This window comes from Corapipo altera, unplaced genomic scaffold (assembly GCF_003945725.1).
Source record: "Corapipo altera isolate COAL_440 unplaced genomic scaffold, ASM394572v1 22b, whole genome shotgun sequence".
NCBI classification, from domain to species: Eukaryota; Metazoa; Chordata; class Aves; order Passeriformes; family Pipridae; genus Corapipo; species Corapipo altera.
Genome location: NW_020884876.1, coordinates 12767527 through 12791107, shown reverse-complemented (window position 1 = coordinate 12791107; position 23581 = coordinate 12767527). Strand labels below are relative to the sequence as shown.

General features: G+C 35.8%; 1 long non-coding RNA gene across 2 annotated transcripts in view; it reads left to right on the top strand.

Annotated features, from left to right (window-relative positions):
• Positions 1–17799, top strand: part of LOC113943843 — a 95051-nt gene extending 77252 nt beyond the window's left edge. For both annotated transcript variants that reach the window (XR_003526473.1, XR_003526474.1), the window contains exons 2-5: positions 3478–3685; positions 12999–13091; positions 16863–16927; positions 17065–17799. This is a non-coding gene — a long non-coding RNA (uncharacterized LOC113943843). The remainder of the gene's footprint in view (positions 1–3477; positions 3686–12998; positions 13092–16862; positions 16928–17064) is intronic.
• The last annotated feature ends 5782 nt before the right edge of the window (positions 17800–23581 follow it).

The window sequence follows — 23581 nt, the reverse complement described above, 5'->3', positions numbered from 1 at the left end:
CAGGCTTAAGATCTCACTGGATGCACAAAGCTCTGATACAGTCTTTAGATCTTAACATACATAGGTGATATATAAACACACAGCTGGAGAAGATGCTGATATTCAGTGCCTGACCAATTCACAGTTTGAGTTTCATTGGGGTTAGTTAAGTCACTACTGCCAGGTGGGGTTAGGTTGTAAAAAGGTAATTCAGATCCCCAAATAGAGAAGGAAGTAAATCAGGAGGAACTGTGCGGGTTGACTTCATCGACCAGTAAGGAAGTGGATAATTGCTGAGGAAACCTCTGTTTTTCCTGGGAGGTTCATGCAACTGCTTTTCTTAGGGTCTCCAAAGGATGAGATATACATCTTTGGTCAGGCTAAAACTTGGGTATGCAGCTTCTGGGCTGAAAAGGTGGCCGTTCCTGACCCCTTGCCACCAACACTGAGCTTCAGTGTCATATACCAGCATTACGTGGAGCAACTTTTCCCCTCCCAGCCTCTGTGGTGTCTAGCTGCCAGAAGAGCACCTTCTCATTCGGGGGCACAGCGGCATTATTTTGTAAGGTTCTCTGATTTATATCAGTAAAAAGACCTGTTAATGGTATTTTGAAAGAAAAAGGGAACCGAGTCAGAGGCAGCTTGGGAAACAGAGGGGAAAAAAAAAGCAAGCATTCACAAATCCAAATGAATATTTTAATTTTCAAAGTAAGGATGACTTCTTCTTAGAGACAGGAATTTGGTTTTGTGCATGTTTTTGTGATTGCAAGTGCTTTTGAAATATATGCACCTGTTTTCACCAAAAAAAACCCCAAAAACTACAAAAACACCTTAAGTTTTATTACAGACAGGAAGCATATGAAAAGAAGGCTGGAAACCATTTAAATCATTGTTTGATTTATTTTGAGAGGAAAAATAAAGGTATATGAGAATTTCTGGTTCCTCCTTCTCCAGTTGAAAGACAGAGAAAAAGAATATATGGAAATGATTCATAACGTAGTTTCTGATTTGGCCTTAAGATATTTATGAAACTGTTATCTTTATTCCCCTTTTTTATTCTCATATAATTTGATTTGTGGGAAAATTAATAAAAGAAATTACATACACAAAAGCATAGCCCATAACTGCTGCATACTCAAATTGATAAATGTGAACTATACTCAGTGTGATATTTAACAGAAATGAAAATATGAGGGTACTAAAGTTATATATCCTTTTTTTTCTCTTCATTGGCTCTGCTATTAAATGAAAGGAAATCTGAATATTATGCATCTTGACAACGGACTCTTACATAGTGAAACGCCATTTAGTGTTATTAAAATGTGAGTTATTCTTGTAATTGAAAATTTTTTCAACACTAAAACAATGATTGATGTACATAATATTCACTTGATAAGTCACAGAAAATACAATAACAGTAAATTTCTAAAAGCAATTAAGTTGTCTTTCATCAACATTGAAATTACAAGCAAAGAATACTTATTAAGTTAATAAAGGTATTTGTGGCATATATAATTGAGATTGAAGTAGAAACTAATCAAAATTGAATTAAAATGTATTTTTGCACATAATATGCTTCCAATAATAAGTCTATTTGCTTAGACAGGCCACCACAAGCTCAATCTAGGCACCTTGATGCAGAGGTGAAAATATATGTTTAGGTTAAGCAATGCCAGGTTAATGGTTGGACTCGATGATCTTAGAGGTCTTTTCCAACCTGAATGATTCAATGTCACTGGAACTCATCACAGAAAGGAAGGTTTATTAGTGGAAAAGACAGTCCAGTGCTTCTTTCTTTCATGCTTTAGCAGTGTGGTTTCTCTGTTTTCCATGTAGAAAATAAGAACTTTTCCCTACCTTATTGTTGTGTTTATCTTATCTGTGTAAGATCATAAAGGAAGGTCTCAGATGCTATGGTAACAGTGACTCATGAGCCTGACAAATCACAAAAAACACTTTATCATTTGAATAAGATGAAAAATGTATTTGCTTGTAGAGCCAAGGAAAATCAAAAGAGGGTAGAAAAAGCCTGGAAGAATGATGTGTGCAAAGCAAAGACAAGCACAGCATTCAGATAAAACCATGTTGTGATGACATGCAATGAAGACTTATAGACAGTCAAATAAAAGTGACATTTAGAATCACCTTAAAAGCAGGAATTATAGAAGGCCTTCCAATTGTGGTTAAAAAACAATGTGCCATACTTTGGCAATGCATGTTCTGTGATTGTTATGTGTTTTACAGAAAAAATAGTTAGAAAACATTCTTTTATGTTATTTTTGCTACCACTTCTTGTGATTATGAACACCTATTCTTGTGCATAAAGACTGAATACTCAGTATATGGGGCAAAATATATAATAAGTATACTTTATAAATCTATGAAATTGAAGTGGAAGGTGTCCCTGCTCATGGGGGCATTGGAACTAGATGATCTTCAAGGTCCCTTCCAAACCAAGCCACTCTATGACTCTGTGATGATTCCATGAAAATCTTCAGTTTTACTATCATAATCCAAAGTCTTGCTATCTCTTTATAGGTTATAAAAGAGGGGTCCCTTGTGCTTTTGGGAACTCAGATTTATTGGATTAAAATTATTGGAGGCTTAATGAAGTGAGGCTTAATGTGACAAGTATTTCTCTAATGCAAAGTTAAATGTTGTTAGTTTAGGATTGCTTCTTGGAGAGGAAATTCCATGTATGAGAGCAAAGCACCTTACTTTCTTTCAAACACTGTAGTTGTTTGAAGCTATTCAGAGGCTATACTATAGCTTTATCAACTTCTCTGAGTTTTCCTAGAAAACTTATAGACTGTGTTTCTAAGCAAATTATGAATCTGCTGTGTGAATATCATGAATGTTAGCTCTAGGTAAATAGCGACACTGAAATCCTGCCTTGTTTACTTCTGAATTTCCAAATAATCTGCCTAAAGCAGTGTTTTCTATCCAGGTTCAGGCTTTTGGCATAAAGAGAACTGAAGTGTAGGAAAGGCTTTGCTTCTCTGGGACTTCTGGTCTCCGTGATTTATTCCAAAATTCTCCACATTAATTTCCCCCAGATGAAGTGATAACAACAGGAGTTTTGCCGTTATTCAACGGGTACAAGTCTTCGTACCAAACCACTGCCCATAATTCAATGACATAGTGTCAGCAGCAGAAAAAAACCAGCCTTTTCTTCACATATGACTTGCCTGCATCTTTGTTTTCTGCTGCTTTGCAAAATAAGTGAAATATGCACACCAGAGTATTCAGTTATTACTGTTGGCAAGCCTTTATTTGCACAAGTTATAGAGTTACAGGGCTACAAATTAACACATCATACTGGGAAAGTGGTTCCTGTGATGTATGGGTTTTTGTTTTGTGGGGGTTTTGGTGGTTTTTGTTTGTTTGGTTGTTGTTTTTGTTTGTTTGTTTGTTTGTTTGTTTGTTTGTTTTTAATTCCAGGTTTCTTCAAGTGTAGCAAAGTATAAAACTATGCATTTGTTCTTTCCTGGACGGTAGGGCTGACCTTCAACCAAATATTTAAGGAACTCTGCAGAGCCTGATGTGCTCCACACTGCATGATGTAATGGGAAGGAAGCCTACCTCTACAGAAGGTCATTGAGAAAGCAAGATAAAACTCTGAAAGGATCAGCAGCAGGACATATCTCAAAGTATTACCAAAGGAAGAAAACTGTTTTCTTAAAGGGCAGCAGTCTCCATTGCAGAGGTAATACATTTGCATTGCAACACTTCTAGAAGCTATATGGTTTTCAGTGTGGTGTCATGGCATTCAGACAAAATGCCACATACAAAAAGAGGTTTTATAATCTACCGTGCGTTTTTAAAACCTGCCTGAATGTGTGTCTGCCACTATGAAGAACTTAAGCAGTTCAAAGAGTGAAAGTTCTGCAGCTTTCTCACCTAAAGAAAAAAATATTTCTTTCCCCTTTAAAGGAAGGGACACAGATAAGTATTAGAAGTACGTGTTGCAACTCTGACCATAGACATCATATAGAGCAGATGTCTTTTTTTCTTCAGAATGTATTTCTGAAGGGACAACAGCGGCTTTTACCCATAAATGTCAGGAGCAGTATTTTTAAAAAAAGAATTCATAACACTTACCTAAAAGTAAATTTTGATAGTCACACACTGTAGTATAATATTTCAGTGTGTTTTTATATACTGTTTGAATGTTCTATGATTATAATACTTGAATATATAACATCAAGACTGAAGGCAAAAGAATGTCAGAAGAAATATGTTGTGAGAATAAAAATTGCATAAAACTAGCCTTCTAAGTAAGTAACAGTCAGGCATGGCACTGGCAAATGTCAAAACAAATAACAATTATCATGAGCAAATTCATATCTGAATGATATTATGGAGTAACTGTGCCATGAACTCTGTACCTTGTCTGAATATTATACAATCTCTCCCTCAGATTTTGCCCAATTTGTTTGCACTAATCTGGGCCTTTAATGAGTAACATGATAAAATGAATGTAAACCTCTAAATTTAAATAATATGCATACTAGGTGCCTTGTTTTAAAAAGCTAACTAATACTCTCCCCTGCAAAAGAAAAACCCACCTTCCACATAATAAAAATCATATTCATGACTAGTTTTATTAAAAATGTAAATTTTTAATTGTCATTATTCCAGTTATTGACAAACACTTTGCAGCTTCAAAATTCAACTACTAGTATATGATACGAAATTTTAACTGTCCTGGTTTATTTGCTGATTTGATTTGATTGCCTTAGCATCCTCTTCTGCTAATGTGAGCAGAAGCATTTGAAATGTAGCATTTGAAATGTAGCAATCACAGTTGAATGGGGATGACCTACAGGTCAGAGCAACAGTCCATCACTGCTGAATCCTGTCTCTGACAGTGGCCGGTCACAGGTGCATAGGGAAAGCATCCTCACCATATAGGTAGAGTAGATGCATGATCCTTCAATCTTTCCTCCAAAAGTCAATAGTTTCTATTTTATTAAATTATTCTCTCCACATCATATACTCAAGCTTTTGATGGGTGTTCTTTTATTAGTTCTTTAGTTATTTCTTAACCTATTTTGGCTACTGCTAATTGCCATGACAAGTTATGTAATTTACAATTGTTATTTTCTCTCACTTATTTTAAATCTGTTGCTTGATAGTTTAAGGGTATCACTTAGTTCAGGTGTTTTAGCAGAAAAAAGTGAATAGAATTTTTTTCCACTTAATTTCAAGCCTTCATAAGCCCATAGCACTATCAGATTCTCTTCAAGGTATCCCTTTTTCAAGGTGGATAATATATAGCTGGCTATGTATTTTTATATAGAAGCTACTCAATGGTTTGCCTCATCACCCTTTGTTTGATGTCTAGATTTTTTTTTTAATTACTAATATAACTCTATGTTCTAATTCTAAACAGAATTTATCAATTTTCTTTGTGCATTGTTGCACAATAACCTAGATTCCTTAGGAAGCTGAAATTCCACCAGTGATCTTCCTTTCCTCTGGCAGTAAAGCTGATTGAAAGTATAATATACTTAACATGTTGGCAAGTTCACACTGAAATATTGAGGAAATATCACATGATCTGTGTGATTTATTACTATTCAATTTATTGATCTCTAATTGAAAATGATTTATTACCATGTCTGACTGAAACAATTCCTCAGACTTATCTCCTGTGAAGAATGGTCTGTGGTACAAACCCTCCTTGGCTTCTCTTCTATGAATATCAAGGCATTGAAATGCTCAAATTTTCTGTGATGGCTTTTCTTCCCATAGCACTCCTTTTTGTACCTACAGGATCTATTCACTCTGAAATCACAAATCTTTGGCACAGGATTGCAAAGCTGTACAACTATTGGGCAGATTCCATGCTTATGATAAGTCTGTAAAATTATTCATAGCCTTGGAGTACTTACCAAGACATTCCTCAAATCTTTTATTTGTCCTGTTAATGGTTTCATATTTATGTTATGAAAGGTAATGATTTTCCTGGTCTGATTTATTCATAACTTCCCCATCCTTGATTTATTTTTGCTGTAAGATCCTCCTCTTTCATTTAATTATGATACATCCTATAAATAACATGGCCCTTTTTTTCAGTGATGGAACCTGTTAGATGGGCTTTTGCTGTAATGTTATTTTTATTCTGATTGGCTAGTGTGGTGTCTTTATCTATTTTCCATGATGTATTTTACCCTGTCAGCTGCTCTTTTGCATTTCCTTTTTTAACAAGCTTCACATTTTTATTTACCACTGCTAATTGAAGGCAAGCAACAGTATTATGAATAGTTAAAACTGTATCTCTTCTTTCTATAAGGATATAGGTTGCTGTAGCAAAGTCACTATTTGATAAGGGTATTCTGAACCAGCCATGATTCTGAACCAAATTCTGTCCTTGACCCAGAAGTAAATCAGGTTGATTTTCCTCTCTTTTTGCAAGTTCTGCAATGAATTGCTTTGAGTAGCAGTCATATATGATACCAAAAACTTATACTTTAAATTATATACGATCTGACATTTATCCACTCTGGATTATGTTTTCATTTATAGTTTTATTGACCACTCTTGAAACAAGATATACATTCATGAGGTTAATTGAGCCTTTACTCTGACCTAAAAACAGATCAATCAAACTTCTGATTTACTTAGATACAGTGAACCGTACATACTATTAAAAGGCACTGATGCCTCAGAATTTTTAATTTTTAGCTTTTTGTAGATTTTAATGTAGCTGGAGTTTTCCTTCACTTTAGGCCATTACTTTCTCACAGTTTGTGTGTCACACTCCTGAAGCTTCGGTTCAACCATCTTTTAACCGTCTTTTCAAGGCAATAGATTTTTAGCAAGAACATTCCATTGGGATGTGCACCTGGACCGGAAAAACAAGAGATATGGTGGACAAAACAAGCTGGAAAGCTCAAGGCCCTTGGAGGGGCTCCAGTGGGGTGGTTCTGAGGGTGCTACCAGGGCAAAAGGGGTCTTAGGATTGGATGTCCCCATTAGATATGATAATTTGTAAATTATATGAAAGTGTAAGAATTCTGTATGTGAGCAGGCGTCTTTGTACTCCATGAGACAGAAGGCCTTCGTTAAAAGAGCTGCTCTCTATCTTATCTATACTAACATTGTCTGGAGAGTCTTTTTCTCCTAATTTTTTTAGGCAACACATCCCAGAATTACTTTAGGAATCTTAATTTCAAAATGGCCATAGGAAATCTAGTCCACAGGTAAGAAATGAAAAGAAAAAGGTTTTTAAACAAGGAAGAAGAAAAGTCTTCCTTAAGCTGAAGAATCTTATATCAAGCCAACCCTTTCAGGCCCTTGATGTGATTATTGGGGTGTCCTGTGCTGGGCCAAGAGTTGAACTTGATGATCCTGATGGGTCCCTTCCAACTCAACATCTTCTACGGTTCTAAGAGAAGTTTACAGATTACAGATTTCACCAAAGAGAGAAACTAGAGGAACTGTGGAATTCTGTAAGAGTGAAATAGAGTGAAATAAAGTTGCCTACAGAGAATAATGGAAAATATTGTAAAACTTATTGGTTTCTAGGTTACACAAGACCCAAAAGCTCCCCTTTCCCCCCAGACTGCAGGAGAGCAAAGTGCTTTTATGAGAAGAAAAACAAGCTAGAAATTATGCTTTAATTTAGACTTTCGTCATATGCTTCAAGTGTATTTTGTAATGTCATGTGACCAGGTTTCAAGATAAATGGAAGAAATATTTTCCCAAATTACTAAGGTATGTCTCTGTTGTGCTGAATCTGTGCATTTGCTACACACTAGATTCGTACAAAACTCAAGTATTTCTTCTCTGAAACTGGAAATATACCCATGGTACTTCATACAAACGACATTGCAAATGAAATGCTAAACTGAAGTACTAGCTATGAACTGCCTATCCATGTAATCTGTAAATTACTTTCAGTAATCCATAAAAGGAAACAGACTGTGTCATGTTAAAGGTTTCTGCTGTATCTCAATGAGTCCAGCTCTGCAGTTGCATTTATTCACTCTGGGAAATTTTCCTAATGCCTCAGGTGAAGAAAGGTCTTTATCCTTGTAGTCCAGATCTCCAAGACTGCAAGAAAAAGATGTCCCTGTTGCCTTAAGAGACCACAGAAAACAGGACTCCGAGCCAACTTAGTGCATAAGATAGAGTAGGTCCTTTAATTCCAGGCCTGAGGCCCACAGGAATACATATGATGCATCCCCATGTCCATGGGGTTCCACAATTTAAGGTATTAACCCATTCAATCCCAGATCTATCCACCCTCCAGCACCTTCCCCCAGCACGCCCCTCTGAAAATTGAGGCAGGGGGCTCTGGGACCCCCTCTTCCTCAACCTCCTCTTCATTACAGCACATTCAGTCCTTGGAGTTCCTCCAAAGCTCTGGGTTTGAAGGTCGCTGTGCCTGCCTGGTATCTTGTTGTCCAGGCCAGGGTGCAGATGTTCTTAAACAGAATGAAGGCCTACCTTGAGGGAAGTCTAAACAAGCTAACGGAATTTTGAGGGAGTGGTATGGAATGAGGTAACAGTGTTGGGTTAATGTGTAAACTACTGTGCTACAGGGTAAGGGATATAATACAGCTACTTCTAAAATGTACAAAAAGCTAAAAATCAAAAAATCCATAGGCATTGTAATAGTTTTAGTCTAGGCCTTCCTGGAGACCAACTTGTAACCAGGAAGAAATAGGGAAGTGACCAAGGAAGTATTCCATGATATTCCTTTACGTAAACTGAGGTATAAATAAAGCTGACCGGAGAGACCTCGCTCTCTTCTTTTCTGGCGAGGTTCAGGAACAGGAGGTCCCTACATTGGCCTTGCTTACCTGAAGTTGAGGCCTGTAGCGACTGCTGTTGTCTGCCACACGGGAGGGGAGAGTGCTGGGCCAGGTCTGACCGTCCTGCTTTTCTCAAGGGAAGTGGTGAGATTTTGCTAGTTCTTTATTTTGCTGGTTACTGGGTTTTTTGATTGTGCATACTTGTTTTGTTTCTGTCCCTTTTTGTCCCTTTTTTGTCCTTTTTCCCTTGTCCCTCTCCCTCTTCCCATTTAGGGAGCTGTTTGGAGTTTCTGGGGTTATATGTACATAGGATTCTCACTCTATATATCTGTTTTATATGTAAAATATATATTTTTGCTATAGCTTTGGCTGTTCATTTTTTTTTTTCTTTCCTCTCTGGGGAGTAGGCTCTTTCATTGAGTTTTGGAGACTTGGCGGGAAGCCAGCTCGAAACTTCAACAGAATCTTGGTGTCAGAAGTGGGATACGAACCCACGCCTCCAGGGAAGACTACAGCTACACCCTGTAGCTGTTCAGATAAAGTAATCTCCCTTTTTGACCTACAAGTCTAGAATGAATAGTTGAATTCTGGGGAATAGCATGGCACTATTGAACAGGGAAGAAACGGAAATTGTATCATGTCATTCTGATTTACTGCACAGCATAAATGCATGCTTTATATGAAAAAAACCCTTTCTGGGAGAACTCTGCCAAGAGGAGTGGTTACTTTGAGGCCTTTCTTTCAATTTGATGTGCTTCTACCTCAGAACACTCTTGATGACATGCTCAAGGCAATGTTACTATGTAATGCATGTATGCCGTAATACCGTCCCTCCAAAGAACGCATCCAGGATGGGTCCACTTAGAAAAGTTGTCTCTTGTAAAACTGGTGTTGGATCTTACAGCTGCTGTATACACTAGTCAGCCATAGTCTTTGAGGGCTACTCAAGTGTTTACAGTGAATTACAAAGAATTTACAGGATCATTGTGAGAGAGAAAAAAACAAGTTTTGTCTTCAGAAATGCTGACTGTCATAATACAGACAGACAAGTATGAGTGTTTTATGATTCATATCAAAGGAAAATTTCAGCACTGCTGATATTTTAGTACAGCTGTATAACAAGAAACGGTCAAAAGAATAAAACTACATGGCTGAGATTCAAATATGCTCATAAAGCAGGGTTTGGATGCTCAGTGAGCTTTGTAGCCTCAATAATTCTCACTTGTGTCATATTAGAAGCCTTAGGCACTCTTGTCCTATGACAGCATCTTGTTAGCAAGCAGCAGACCCCAGCAGAAACAAAGGCTTAGGGCAGCTCTGCCTAACTGCCCATGAACTCTAGTTTCATTATATTTCTCCCTAACAAGGGACTTGGTTACTAATTTGATTTGTAGAAGAGAAAACCCTGGCAAATTAAAAGCAGCAAACATTCCCAAGTGATTTGCTGCAAAGCAGAATAAATGAGTAACTGCTTTAAAGGAATCATATTCCATTAATTTCATGTAACAGCAAAAATACGGGGTTTTTTTCCCTTGTTTATGGGTGAAATTTTCTAGTCTGAAAACATCCATTATTGGAAGTATTTATATTAGAGATGGTTTATAGAAAATACTTGATTACAGAAGTTCTTGATTCAAAAGTTGTCATTTAAACAGTAGTATCAGTGTCAGGGGAACAACAAGTCATGACTGCCTTATTCAAAAATTGCTTCAGAGTTCAGGCGAGAAATGTATTTGGAAAACAGTAGGAAGGTTTTAAAGCTTAACATCCTTACTACACAATTATGAGGAATGAGAAGTATTTCTCACATGGTTGTCTCATAGTCTAGTGAAATAATTGCTCTAACACCTAGGTTCAAGATCAAACAACCTGGGTATAATCAAATATACTTTGCCATTGTTCTCCCAGTACAAATTTTACAAGATCTTGTAACAGGAGTTAACTGCAGTAGAAAAAATTAAACAGATGAAAACTGGAACAGATGGGTGTCTTCTAGGTTTTGACATACAGAAGTATTTGAGAATCCAAAATGCCCTGACCTATTTTGCAGGGTCAGAGATAAGGCAAAGATTCTCAATAATTCTTGAAATAGTAACACTCCCTACAAATATATAGAAAAAGAAAGACTTCCCGCTATAATGTTAGATAGAATGAAACATTTTTCTTAGCATTGGCATCTGTGCTCTTATTCATCATTCATTCTCCACCATCTTATTGTTTTTCTCTGTGATTTCTGTCACTTTTCTGTAAGCAAAATAAAACAGATGTGTCAATTTTCACATAAAAATCTCTGCTTTTGGTGCTCAGCATCATTCAATGTTTTATTTTCCTTTCTTTTCAAAAACTTTCTTCCTGTTAAAGCTAAGCTAAAGCTTAAGTTATAAAACTTATTCTCCTCCTGGTTTTAAAAACAGTTTACTAATCTTTACTCACCTTAGCAGTGCCACTGCAGTGTAATATTTAATTTACATTAATAATCTCAATTACTTCATTTGGTTCCTGTTGTGGGTCTGAAAGCCAAATATGCATCTTTAATCACATGCTTGATGAGCCCATTTGGCATTCCCACAACAGGAATCAGATGAAGTAATTGGATTGGATTGGATTGTTTATGCAAGTTAACATGTAGTTATTTTCTGGACAAATAGCCAATTGTACTTAACTGTTTCTCACAGTCAGTAGAAATAACTAAAGTAAATTGTGATTATTATATAATTTCTAACAATCACAGATGCTAAAGACAAGTTCCCTCCTTGGAGGCTGTTTAGGATTGTTTTTTATTCTGAAATGTAAAAGATACAAACTACAGAGTAAGTACAGCCTACAGAGATACATGCTATGAGTAACAGTTAAAAGTATGACTTGCTGATAACTGTGTGAAAGACTTGAAAAATATGGTGATATTTTCTTGCCATAGAGGGTGCTTAACTGCTGTAAACCAGTATGTTATTTCTGTGCTCTTAGTTATTAAAATCTATTTACTACCTAGAAATAAATAGTGGGTTTTCTGTGGAAAGAGGTCAACACTGAAGTCCCACCAGAATATCTGTTTCAACCTGTCATGATTCATGTTTCTTAAATACCCTGGAAAGGGAGTTGAATATGAGAGAGCAAATGGTTAAGCCAAAATTACAGGAGCTTAGTAAAGACAAGGACCAACCATGAGTAATTATAGAGGGACAATGAAACCACTGAGTGACTGGGTGACAAAATGGCTGATGAAAATAATAGTATGTAATATTAAGTAATAGAAGAAAAATATTTGAACTTTATATGTGCAGTGATGAGTTCTGAGCTGACTATTATTATTCAGGGATGAGATTATGAGACTGCAGGAGATAAAGCTATCCACATTACAAAAAATGCTTTCTAAGAAATCAGAATTTCAATGTACATTCTTCAAAAAATCCCAAACGCAGTCAAAAAGAGGAGCAAACAGAAAAAGTCATTCTCCCATTCTATAAAACTATGACACCTTTTTTATAAAACTCTGCACAGTGGTCTGGGTCATCTCAAAAGGGATAGAGTGGACCTGCATGTTGTCATAGGACAATGTATGACAAGGATACAACAGGATTGGGCATCTGGTCTTGCACACTGTGTCTGGTTTCACAGACTAGCAAACTTCTTTCAGCAAGGTGAACACCTTAGAAGGAGGATACTCCATTCATCCCAAAGGTCCAGTCCATTTGCAGATCTATGGGGGATGGAGAAGCCCCTGTGTAAGACAGAACACCCCTTTGGGTGTGGTGTCTGACAATCAACATGACTGTGCATCCTCTAGTGCTGATCTGTCATTTTCACTTGGTGCTCTTCCAACTCTTTGAGGTTCATTCAGTTTATTGGTGATGATTTTCTCATGTCTTACAATAGGTGATCACAATTTGATAAAGGAAAATGCTCCTTATGATTGATACAAGTATAACACTGCTTAGTCGGTGATACATCTCAACCTCTCAGCCATTTTTTCCCAGTTATGTTTTCTGTGCCTTTAAGTGCTGCCCTAGGTGACAGTGGAACTAGTCTGACACTTCCTCAGCAGCAGTTAACAATGGACTAAAAAAAACTTTTACAAGACTTTACAACTAGTTGCAATAACATTCAGATTTTTCATATAAATTTGAGCTCTCTTTTTTACTTTCTTCTGAAAGGTGTATTCACATAGTTAACTAGAATAATTTTTCATTCTTGATGTAGAAATAATTTTGAGGTCTGGAAAGGTCAAACAACTCATGGTGTGTACTTTTTTTACAGATTAATTGGCACAAGAAAAGTAATTATAAAGCTTGGAATTCACAACAGGAAAATCGTCAGTCTGTGAAGAGCATGGTAATGGGAAGGAGGCAGGTAAAGGATGAAGAAGAATGTTTCCTTTTCTCAGCCATTTGTGCCTTTCCTAAGCAACAAAGATGAATAGAAGGTAGTTCCCAAGATTTAGAAATTTTCTACAATATAGACTACTACAGCAGTAAAGACCAGAGTGAGAACCCTTTGGGTAAACCTATATAAACAAAGAGACTAAATTACTACAGCATAGCTAGATATCTCTTAAGAACTGACAGTGCAGGCTCCCTTTACCTCCTTTTACTGTGAAATGCACTGGTTTAATACACCATACCTTAGTTTTAAAAATCCGGATTTCGATCATTCCCTTTGTTAGGCTGAATATGACGGGGAAACCACATTTTTATTTGCATGCTCATATGCATTAAGTGAATCATAAAATGTGGTGGGAGATTGACATGTACCAGCTAATGCCTTTGACTGAGTCCTCGTACCTGTAAGGTGGTGAGTATTACTTTAGGGCCAAATAGCTGTGAAGCAGCTGGATTTTTCAGACATACCTATTTCTGTTTACCATGGTCATTTCAACACAAGACCAAAGCAGTGAGAGTTGATGTTATCTATTTTTTTAATATATTCTTCTTGATAATCTTTACCCACCAGAGGGAGTTGCTCTAGAAATATTTGAAAAATAGCTTAATTGTGAATTTTGGCTTCAAGATGTAATTCTTCTTCACTTTCAGCCTGAAGGAACAGGGATGTTTTAGAAGTATGTGTACTGAAGTAAAAGATCAATCTTAATACATGCAGCATGCCTTTTTATAACCATGTGTCACACTTTTATCCTTTTTGTAAACAACTTTCAATCCTAGGGTTCATGAGAAAAGCTAATGTGCAGGGCTCTGTGGCTGTCTAAGGACATAGTTATTAAGATGTGATATTAATGGAAATGACCCCTGTCAGTAAGATGGACTAAGCTTGCTTCTGAAGCCTATCTGGTCTTTACCAGTTTTATATTTCAGATGCTCCCTTAGGCCCATCAGTGCACTGGCACATAAAGTTACAGAATTAAAGGAATATAAATTCCACCAGTAAAAGTATTCCTACGAGTAAAGTAAGTGAAAAAGTTCAAATTTGATCAAAATCTGTTGAGCCAGTGACTTCTAAATACTAAAGCCTTTCTTTTCTAAATGTTAGATTGAACTCCGCAAGAATCTTTCAGTATTGGACCAATTTAATCTCTTATTTTGCTGGTGTGGTATCTCCCTTTTGCTTTTCTTTGCTTCTCAATGCTCTGGAAGAATCCACCTAGTTTATGGATAAATTCTATCATACTTAGTTATAATTAAAGCATACTCTTAGGAATAATTCTATCAATCCTGAAATTTACATATATGTATCATCATATATTAAGCTGTTCGCATTCTACACCAAATATTTCCAAAATCAACACTTTTAACAGCAAATTACAAAGCAATTTACATCAGGTCTAGTAGTAAATTGCAACTATTTTTGTTGGTCATCCTTTGGATTATTATTCCAGGTAAATGAGTAGGTATATTTAAAAATTTTGTTGCTGGGAATATTTGAATTTGCTCATTTTTCCACTAAGAGTAAATACAATCATGTTTAAGATAATCTTAGAGAAGTTTTCATTTCATACTTGAGGTGGACTGTATATATGTATAGGGCAAACAAGAAGGGCACTTGGAAAATATGACTGTCTATATAAATTTTAAAGTTCCATGTATGTAAAATGAAAGTAGAGAAACTGGGTGCATTGTACTCTGTTTTATCTGTCTCACTCACAAGGATATATAATAACCTATCTCTAGAGTACTCTCTAGAGTACTTTGAGAAAGGACAAAACCCAAAATACTTTCAGAGAAATACTTAACAGGCAGGGACTAAATTTATTTGCTGAAATGCTAAAGCGGTAGTACCTTATTTCCCAAGGTTATATAAAATAGTAATATACTCTAAATGTTTAGATGATTTGTTATCTACAGAAAATCAATGTTTTTTGCAAACAGCTGCTGATACTCATCAATTGTTCATTCACAATCTGCTTCAAAGCTGCTGGATGTGTTTTTAACAAAGAAGAACTTTTGTATCAAACAGTAGGCAGATTAAATGCAATTTATTGAAAGTAAATTTGAGGCATATTTCTGAGTCAACTTGCCAGTTGCATCTTTTTGAAAAGCTACAGGTAGCTGCAGTGAGAGGCATTTAGAACTTCCAATAAGCTTAAATCTAAATGATCAGTAGCACGCCTGGGGCTGCGTTGAAAAACTAGGGCAGATTCACTGCCTTAGAAGCCAATAAAGGCAAGTTTGCTACATGCTACAGCTACTGGCAAGGGAGTGCATCCATTCAGCACCTGCTATATTGCAAGCTCCATTGAGCTGCTTCTGGGCAGCTCATCTTAATAGCCCTGAAGGAGAGTTTAAATTTGAGTGAAGTCCAAAGAAAAATCAAACAAATGTTTTGTGCCTTGAAGCACTAGATAGAAAGAAATTTTATATATTGCACAAAGTAGTAACTAACATACATTTGTATATGCTTTACATAATTTATAGGTTAGTCTTCTGTTTTACTGACAAAGTCAGTAAGACTGACACTGCAGTTTTTTTCACAGCTCTAGCAGCAGAAAGAGGCACTTCAGATGCACTTCAATGAGATGTGACCTTTTCTGGGAGTACCTTTAGTAGTCACAGTTCCGAAGTGTCCCAATTAACTCTGGATATTAGTCTTAACACATAAATTTATAATAGTAAATTTATAATAAGAAAGAGTTATTATTACATTTACTGTTGTTGTAATTTCCACTTTAATTTTTTTTCTGCCTCAATTTATCATGTATAAATTCTTGGTACAGCTCCCAGATTGTGAAAGAGCATCAAAGCATGTGCTTTGAAGTTCAAAATATATTAACATAGGTGACCCATTAGATTCTCCCATCATCATGGCCTTCTTAAATTGGGACTGGTTGTCCTAGCTTCACACCAGATAATCAGCAAATATATAATTTCTGCCTTAAGCTTTCTTACGAAGAATTGTCATTTAATTTCAACATTATCAGCTCATGACATGGCATTCCAAAGACAAATGTCATGTTTTAGACACAAGCTGTGATTTTTTTTTAATATTATTTGGTGTCCTGCCTTTTTCTGTATTCAATAGCATAGATAAAACTGCAGGAAAATAATCCTTTTTTTTTTTTCATTCCAATTGATCAAACTAGAAAAGTTACTGAGGCACTTAGTCCGGAAAGGTATTTAAGGAAAAGAAAATTTCCTTTTTCTATTTATTTATTTTTCATAGAGGTAACTTCTTCTGAAGTGTTATTAGATGTGAAAAAAGAAAAAGAATTGGAAGGAACTGGAAATTTCTGGAAAGGAGTTTCCCAGTTACTATGGAGGAAGGGTTTTAAAAGCCTTCTGCAAATTTGGAGTTTCTCTCCAAAGGATCTGTCTGCTATTTCAGATTTAAGAAAACTGAGAGATGTCTTGAACACTGAAATATTAAAAGAAGTAAAGTTATTTTATTTTCTCAGCACAGAGTAAAGCTAAAGATGCTTCACAGAGATACAAAGGGGGAAAGGAATATTCTGAGACTGAGGCAATTTAGTCAATATATTCTGTAAGGGAAATTACAAAGTGATTAACAACATGAAGCAGACCCAGGGCATACAGCCAGCGATTTATCTCCTCTAATAAGTAAGACATGAGAAGAGGCTATTGCAATGATATTATTCAAAGTTTCACTGAATGCAGGTATTATTGGAACATTTAGCCTGACCTCTATAGTAACTGGTCCCTTTCTTTTGCCAAGATACCCTATACCAAATCCAAAAAATATTCCTGGATAAAGCATGTCTTCCAGAAAAAAACCAGCAGGTGAGTCCACCTGTCCTATTAATAAAGCACGGCAATGCTAAATCCCACTCTTTGTTGAAATTGCATGCATTTTCTCATATGAGTTTCTGTCATTTTAGACTTTAAGTGACTGTTTCTTAATCTTGTCTTTTTTTAAGTGCTGTGCAGTGTTTTCTCCCAGTGAAGATACTTAGGCACTACCTGAATTATCTCTACTACTGGTGGAGGCAGAGGGAGAAAAAGAAAGCAGTTGCAAGGTCTCTCATTGTAAGGAATTAGTTTGCCATGTCCATCAGAAGACGCACCTAATCACTCACCACCACATTTGACCCGGTAACGTTTAAATCTTCTTACTAAGATTAGTTAAGCCCATTCTACCATGCATTTTTCATAATGCCTTTAACTTCCTTAATCAGATATCTATATCTGTATATAAATGTAAGTTTATATTGATTTATTTTCTATTTCCTCCTTGCTGTTTTCTTATACTGTTAAGTACTGTCTTTACATTGTGCTGGACCAGGACATGCTTTTGGCTGTCATTCTCACCTGGATAACAGAATTGTTACTGCACAATTCTTGCTTTCTAGGAGCCATCTTATTTTAAAAGAATTTCCAAATTTCTTTTGACAACTTTCTCTTTAAATATTGCTTTCTATCCTGTTTGACTTATGATGGTTTTTATTTTGGGGAAATCAGTCCCTTGGAAATCTATGTACTAACACAGTTCTTAGTGACTGGTACTATATTCTTTTTCCTTGTGGAGAAATAGGTGATCAGCTGCATTATTGCTATTGGTCTGTAGGGTCCAAAACAGTATTCACCTCTGTTATTATTAGTCTTTAGTCAACATAATGATGTCTAAATTAAAATAAAATTGCAGTTAAAAGAAATGTCTTTTGAGCTTGAAAGTTATCTTCTGTATTTAACATTGCTATAATTCTCCTGTTTTGTATCCTACATGCTTTAATCAAACAGTATTGTCCAAAATCCAAGTTTTCTTTATACATGTTGCAAAAGCAATTAAAAACTACCTTATCCTGGTAACATTTTTTTAAAATAAATGTTTTCAAATATTTGTATGATCTTTCTTGATTACCACAGTTTCCTAAATATGTTTTTAAAGATCTATGTCTTCAGCGATTCATATGTGTTAAGGTTCTGCATTATCACTACTTGATTTAGCTACAGATTTTTCTTGTAGAGAGTGACTCCTTTTTTTTTTTTTTTTTTTGTCTTGGTTAGGAGCACATTGGTGAATTTTTAGCATTGCACTAAACCGACTTGATGCCCAGATTTCAGGTAATTCCTTTGCTCTTCTCATGAGTCATTACAATTCTTTTCCTTAGTAAAACAACTGGCATTTGTTATATAAGCACTTTTATATTCCTTGTCAGCTCAGCTGAACTTGTTTGCAATATGCTGAGTAGGTGTTTGCATGACAGTTGTCTCTCAGCACCCTTTTCTCCCTGTTGCTAATGCAACAGACTCCTTGATGTCCAGCTAGTCTCTGAGATCATTAGTTCATCATCATAATCAGTGGAAATGCAGCCTGTTCTCATTGGCTAGCTTCCTCCCTTATGGGATGTGGTACATTGTTTTGCAAAAACAGATCTTCCACTTTACACCAGCTATGCAAACAGTAGTGTTTCTGTAGCACTCACAATAACAAACTGTGCTGCAATAAAAACTTTGCTAATATCCTGAAATCTTCTTCTATTGAAGTAGGTCTCTCATGGCAAAGGATGTTATTAGAGGCATCATACAATTTTATAATTTCATGCAATTTAGTGTTGCACATTTACTTTTGCTCCAGCAATTAGCACAGTATCTTGTACTTACTAGTATCTTGTACTACCAAGAGCCTTCACTCTTACCTTAGCTGTAGTAATGCTTCCAGCTCTTTGTCTTCCATCTGTGAAATACTGTAGAAGTAGATATATCTCTTAACTGAAGAGCTTACAAATCAGAAAGGTATATTTTAGTTCAAACAGTGCTTTTCAGGATTGATCTTACTTCAGAGCATACTTAACCTCTAACACTAAGACAAATGGAAATTCACTACTAACTCACAATGTATATTTCACTAGCTAGTGTTCCCTCACATTTAAATGAATGGTTTAAATGAATTGAGATGGATTAAGTATGATAGGCCAACAGCTACGTATGAAAATGTACTCTGTTAGTATTCTGCTTCTGAATAGGAAGTACCTTTTTCAAAATGAGTACAGGATGTGCATGCCAGTTGCATATGCAACCTAAAATTTGATATTCTCCCTAATTGCTAGTATACTGAATGACTGTCATACATACAAATGAACACTTAACCCATTTTCATAGCTCATTTGCTTTTATAAGTATTCTTAAAGGGCACTGCCCCGAAAATTCTATCTCTGGGAAGTTGCAGAAGTGACACCCTGTTACCACTCTTAAATGAGGAATAAATGTCATTCCTAGAGTGTTAATTACCAATGAGGACACTGTCTGAGAAACCTGGGAGGATGCTGTTAATTCTTTACATCAACCAGGCAAAACTTGAGCACTGTCAAAGGAATCTTCTCCAGCTGTAACAAGGAACTGAAACCTGGGCTCCTCAACTCAGAGTGCTCTTTGCTTGCTTTAGAACAAGAAGGAACCCACTGTAAGCAGACGTGAGTTCTTCTGATAACATAATTTTTAGAAATTTTCCAAGTGAAAGTTCATGAAGCCATAAAATTTTACTGCCTCATGCAACAAGAAGCAGCCCTCTCTTTCCAATGTATACCTTTTAATTGGTTTAAGAGACTGTCATCCTATGCCTGCAACAAATAGGCTTGATTGTCTGTGACACTCAATGGTTCATCTGGAGTAATAACTTGACAGCTGAACTCTATTTCCACAAATTCACAAGCAATGTAGTAAACTGGTAGTGTTTTTTCTTTCGGGTATCCCCAGTGTGACAAGACAAAATGCATTAGGAAACATCCATTCTCCTTCTAAGAGTAATCTATCCTGACTGGACATGAGGAGCAACTTCAAGCTTCACTCATGACTCAGTTTTGATGGCTTTTTTATGTAATGAAAAAACTGTACATAGCTATTATAAAATAATCTAGAATTGTTTTTATTTTACATATTTTCCCCTCATATTATTTTAATGTGTATCTGAACATTAAAGTTTATAATACTTAAAAAATAATAATTTCAAAGAACAAAACTTTCAGTTTTGGAAATAAGATTAAGGCTTCACTAAAAACTAATGTATATGCCCTTTGTATTTTCAAATATGCTTGTGAATAAGAAAGAATACTCTGCTTTATGAAGCTAATTTTGGAATGATACCTTAGCAAAGGAATGACTTATGCACTTCATCTCAATTAAGATGCTTTAAGATGGTACTTTTCATTGGCATATGAAAGTATTTATCTAAAATCAGCGATGCTTATTGTCCCCAGGACACTTGATTATAGTCTGAAATCTTTGTGGAGTTGCTTTGTTTGTATGATTTCCCTTCTGAAATGGAAATTTTCCCCTCGCTGTGGTATACTTATGATATAATCTACACTCAGCAGCAATGAAACTTGATGACTGGCACTCTACAGACAGCTCGCTATTTCAGTTAATTAAATAGATTTCCTGACACACTTCAGTTGCAGCTTAGTTTAAGAAATCACTGTTCTGTAGGGTATGCTGGAACAAAGTGATTCTGTAGAAAGCTGGATGTTCTCGCATTATGTTTCTGATTCTCTCTCAGTGTAAAGCTCATGCTTTTGGCTCCACCATGGAGCTGCCAATTGTAACTGCAACTGCACTGTTGACACTCATCATACTACTTGAATCTTAAACTTAAATGTCTTTATATTCCTATCTCTACCCTACGTATTTGTAGTATAACTTCAGACAGTCATAAGACATTTTAAAATGATATGAAAGAGTAGAAAGATTGCTAAGCTATCAAAAGTCAAGTTTGCAAGTTAATGCATTTTTGAGACTTTATTTAAAAATACAAACATGATTAAAAAAAAATCTTTTAAATTCTCAGTGAAAAGGTTGTTTTACAACTCTAACCTCATCATCATTTTCCTATGCTTATGAACTTCTGGTAGTCAGAAAAATGTGTTTTCTTACTGAACCATCTCAGTATGTATATCCAAACTGCAGTATTTCGGTTTGCTTTGGTGAAGCTTTTTGTTGTTTTCATCTTGAAAGCTGTTATATACCATTTATTTCATGTTTTATACTGTGTCAATTCCACATTAGCCTCAGCTTTTAAATTCTACTGCTGTCTTCCACAAAGGGGCTAACTCCTTCCTTCCGAAACAAAAATACCTTTAAAAAAGTAACTTCAATGCAGTTTGAAATACAACTTAATGGTTGCATACACTGACATCACATATTACTTATCTCCTAGTATTCCCTCAAATAAGGACATAGCATAGTTCACATTGTTAGGTTCACTGTATTTTAGACACAGGTAGCTGGAATGGCAGTTATTAGTTTTAGGACATGCTTTGTGTTTATTGGAAAGATTCATCAGTCTTGAGTAGAAGGGCAATACAGAATTTTGAGAGTTTCAAATAGAGATAGGAGTAGCATTAGTCAAACAGATCCAACAAATCAGCCAAGCCCCTCAGGCTAGAAGGGACCATTTGATGGATTAAGCAAGGTCTCTGCTGCTGCGCACAGCCACAATGCATTTTCCTAATTGTAAAGTTAGAAAAATCCCTTTTAAAAAATTAAGTTGTTTTCCTCTAAGACTTGGTGAAATTTTAGTCTACTCGCCAAAATTTCATTCCCAGTTTTCATGATTTTTTTTTTTCCTGGACATTTTTTACATGATCTTATCTTACACTATACTAAACTCAGTTTCACTTTTATTATTCTAGCCTTTAAGGTATTCTATCCTTTCCTACATAGCATTCTAAACTTCTTGTTTATTGCTCATGACTCTCAAAATGTCATTTGCATATACCTCGTTTTGTGCCAAGATCTAACATAATATTCAGCAGCATTTTTCCCAAAGACTGATGCTTGACCAGCCTCTACAAGAGCTGAATTTTACACAGTGAAGATAGATTTATTAAAAAAAAAGGAATATATATCTAAACTATAATCTGAAATAGTGCATATCCCCTGAGGACAAAAGTATATTTCTCAGTCAATTTGATTGAATACAGTCAGAAGTTCAAGAATTGAGCTGAAGGAAAAACAAAAAACCAAATCACTCATGCCAATAATAAAAAGTGCTTCTAAATACAGGTCTACATGCAGATAGCTTCCCTTTCCTTTCATAAAAACATTTAATGTGGGATATGAGTGTAATTTTTTCCCTGTAAAGAACCTCAAGAGACCAGAGGAAGTTTTCAGATCAAAATTTGAATTAGCTTATGCTAGGAATAAAGTTTTAACCAACACCAGGCTGACCAATAACTGATGCAGTGCTGTGCTATTAATCACAAAAGCTAGGTAAGCTTGGGTAAAGTACTTTCCTTGCTTGGAAATTTTTTCCCATTGTCTTCTGCATTAACAAAATAAACTTATTACCAAACAGGTAGGTGCAGTTTTTCTGAACATTAGGTAGTATAGATGTGCTTCTATAGCTATATTTATGCAATTAGGTTTGTTAAACCTACCATGAAAAGCTCTCATAGCAGTAAAAGCACATTTTCTACATGCTCCCTGTGAGCATCTCCAAAACATGCCTCTCTGCTATGATTTTTGAATACTTTCCATAACACGTTCAAACAACTGCGCTTATGTAGCTTTTTAAGTTCAGATGCATAAACGCGGTCAACAACTGTGTATTAAAAGTTGTTGGAACCCAGATACATAAGAATCTTTCTTGTAAAAGCATGGGGTATTGATTACAAAACAGATTTGTGTGAAAACAGGTCGTTAGTTGCAGTGGCCTAGGTCAGAATTATATGGTAACAGCTATACGGAAGTTTGTTGTCACACACAATGGCAGTTCCGTCTTCACTCAAACCCTGACATAAGCAGTGCTCAGAAAACTCTAAACACTGAGGGGTTTTTTCCCCCTTTTTTCATCAACAAAATTTGAGCCTCTCTGCAAGATATAAGAGTATGTGTCATTGTTATTCATGGAAACTGTCAGGCTTTTTAACTCTGCTGAGAAACAAGAAGAGTGAATGACAGATGGGGCCCGCTCTCTTGGCAAGGAAGTTCTCTGCTAGCAGAATGCCATAGTATGAGACCTGAAAGAAAGAAGAGATGACAATTTAGCTTGTTCTTATACATAAACAACATCTGAAAAGAGGTATTTCATTGTGAAGTAGCCTGATTTGTCATATTAACTTCTATGTATATAGGCTGATACTGTCTTCAATCTTACCCTTAGATGCCAAATGGTCTTAAAAAGCTTGAAATATATATATTAAATGTAATAGCAATAATGTAAGCTGCTTTTGTGGCTTCCCAAAGGCTGGAAAGCATTTAACTCAAGCGTGAAACCTGGAGAAGATGAGCTTGAAGATTTTATAAGAAACTTCAAAATTCCTACCTATTGCTGAGGTGTTCAAGCTGCAGTGATTCTTTATCTTACAAAGTGCATAGTATGGTATATTTTCATACGCTTATTATATGCTCTTCAGGTCAGAAACATGAATCAGAGTAATTAGCTCCAATATTATAATCTATGTTCATTATGTGCCAGTGTTCTCAATGCAAGGTCATTTA